The sequence below is a fragment of the Ursus maritimus genome, unplaced genomic scaffold (genome assembly GCF_017311325.1).
Source record: "Ursus maritimus isolate PB19 unplaced genomic scaffold, ASM1731132v1 scaffold_8, whole genome shotgun sequence".
In the NCBI taxonomy this organism is placed as follows: Eukaryota; Metazoa; Chordata; class Mammalia; order Carnivora; family Ursidae; genus Ursus; species Ursus maritimus.
In genome coordinates, this window is record NW_024426996.1 from 16,104,171 (window position 1) to 16,107,175 (window position 3,005).

A 3,005-nucleotide genomic window follows, 5' to 3' on the forward strand; every position below is an offset into this window, starting at 1 on the left:
AAAAAAAAAAAAAAGAGTTCACTCCTCTCGAGTCTAAACATCACCTGAAAAATACTCCCATTCAGCTGATTCCGTTCTCTGAGTATTGAGTAATCCTATAAATGATGACATTGCGGAGAAACCTAGGAATGAAAAGAAAAGTAACGAAGAAAGAACAGAGAGGGAAAGAGGGAGGTGGCAAAAATGGAAGAGAACGATCCTTTGGCCTACTAGGGGATTAAGGACATCTATAGGCTTAAGGAGCAACAAATTAATTTACACAATTCTGGGAGAGCCCAGATGGCCTTTAATTAATCCCTTCAAAAGAAGGAGCTAGGCCAGGGCTGCGCCGGCTGCCCGCTCCATTAGCTCCATTTTACAAGGGACCAGACTGTTCGAGGTGAGGCGTCGCGAGCTCGTAGGGAAAGGGGGGCGGGTAGGGTGAGACGAGCAGGCAAGGGGGGAGGCGAGGGAAGAATATGAACTGCGTTTCCATAAAAGGGCTGGGTTTTCATTATTCTTCTCTTTAAAAGTAATACCCACTCCGTCTCTGCTCCCCCCTCCACTTTTCCATTTTATTTAACACAATTAATTGAGGCGTCCACTGGCCCCAAGGCGGAACTGCACCACTCGCCAGCCCCCACCCCCTGGCCCCACCCACAGAAGGGATGGAGGCGGGAGGAGGCGGGGACCAAGCGGGCGCGGCCCTACGGCTCGCCCTCCTCAGCCAATCAGAGGGCGCGGCGCTCCGGAGTGGGCGCGCCCCAGAGGCGACGCGAGGCCGGAGGCTGCGCGCAATTGGAGACGGTGGTTACGCCCCCGGCCTGCACCCCGCTCCTCGGCTCCGCCCCCCGGCCGCCTCCGAGTGACGTCCCTCAAAGTTCTCATTTTGGACCCCCATTTCCCCCTCCTTTTCGTCCCCCAGCTAAAGAGGGGTAGGGAGTGATGCAAATGTTTTATTACCTTTGAGAGCTTCATCTGAACTGTCAGGCCCGGAGGGAGAGAGGAGAGAGGAGAGGAGAGGAGAGAGAGGGAGTGGAAGAGCCGGAGAGGGTCAGCTTGGCCAGAGGACAGGACTTAGAAGAACGAAGCCTGTAAAGCCGCGAAGAAAATGCGAGAGAGGAGAGGCAAAGGCGGAGAGTGAGAAGAAGAGAGGGTGCTGGGGGGCGGGGGTCGCCAGGCCGTTTACAGAAAAGGACAGACGAACACAGCCGTAACCGAAGCCGTCCGACTTTTCACACTTAGTCTTTGTTTTTCCTGTGTTTTCTCCCCCTTTTTTCTTTTCAATATTGCAAATCTAGTGCCCCGTGGCCCAGAGGGGAAGGCGGGTTGGCGCGCCGAATCCGGGAGCTGCGGGGATTGGTGGCACTGCCTTTTCTGGCGCACCAGCCTTGGGCAGAGCCTGCGGAGGAAGCCCGCCCAGAGGCGAGATCCTCCCGCGGGCTGGATGCGCTCTCTCCCCGCGAGCAGCGAGCGCCGAGTGAGAATCAGCCTCGCGGCGAAAGAACAGGGCAGTCAAGTAAGATTAGAGGAGCGCGGCCGGCGGAACCTGGAGTCCTTTGAACCTCCCCAAAGAAAGCGAGCCAGTCCCCACACTCCAACATCGAAGTGGAAATTCGGTGACTCTTAACTTTGTTGCAAACTCTGGGGCCGGCCTGGGTTTTGCTTTGCTTATTTCTCCGGGGGAGAAGATGAGAAGTAGCGCACATTGAGAGGCGAGGAAAAGTGAAGAAGAGAGAAGAGACCGAGACTGAATCCACGACTCTAGGAGCGAAAGGACAGCCAAAGCCGCCCGGACGCCCACTGATCTCGGCGAGCCACCGCCTCTCCAGTGGCGCGTTTGGACATTTCTGCTGCGCAGCTTCGAGAGCAACTCTCGGCCGCGGCGTTCTCGGCCCAGTTGGCAGGTCGCCTCCCGGAGCGCGGAGCTACTCCTCGCTCGCGCCCTCGGCACTCCTCGCTCCCCTGAGCCCCGCCGGGGCACCGGCCGGCGCCCTCGCTGAGTGGCTGCGGGCTCCCGCCTGGCCGTGGGATGTTAGCGGTGGGGGCGATGGAGGGCACCCGGCAGAGCGCGTTCCTGCTCAGCAGCCCGCCCCTGGCTGCCCTGCACAGCATGGCCGAAATGAAGACCCCGCTGTACCCCGCAGCGTACCCCCCATTGCCCGCCGGCCCCCCCTCCTCCTCGTCCTCCTCGTCCTCCTCGTCGTCGCCCTCCCCGCCTTTGGGCGCTCACAACCCAGGCAGCCTGAAGCCCCCGACCGCGGGGGGGCTCTCATCCCTGGGCAGCCCCCCACAGCAGCTCTCAGCCGCCACCCCCCACGGCATCAACGACATCCTGAGCCGGCCCTCCATGCCCGTGGCCTCGGGGGCCGCCCTGCCCTCCGCCTCGCCCTCGGGTTCCTCCTCCTCCTCTTCCTCGTCCACCTCCGCTTCCTCTGCTTCGGCAGCTGCCGCGGCTGCCGCGGCCGCTGCAGCCGCCGCCTCATCCCCAGCGGGGCTGCTGGCTGGCCTGCCCCGCTTCAGCAGCCTGAGTCCGCCGCCGCCGCCGCCTGGGCTCTACTTCAGCCCCAGCGCAGCTGCCGTGGCCGCCGTAGGTCGGTACCCCAAACCGCTGGCCGAGCTGCCCGGCCGGACGCCCATCTTCTGGCCAGGAGTTATGCAGAGCCCACCTTGGAGGGACGCCCGCCTGGCCTGCACCCCTCGTGAGTACGATCGCCTGAGTCCAGTTGTGCGTGTTCTGCCCACTCTCGGGTCATGGCCCCTGGTGTGCACGGGGATCCGTGCACCCTCTTGGCTCCCCAGTAGTTTGGCAGCGCCCGAATCACACGATTTGAGCTCTGCCAGGCATTGATTGAGGGACTCTGGCTTCCCTGAGCTTGCGTCCAAGGGCCCCCCACTCTTCAAGTCTTGGACACGCCTCGAGGAGCGGGTGTGCATGAGTCCGCGGTGCTAGGCGTGTGTCTCATCAGAGGCCCCGGCTACTCTGGAACAGCCTGATGGCAACCTCAGGCCCTGCCTGGGTTAAC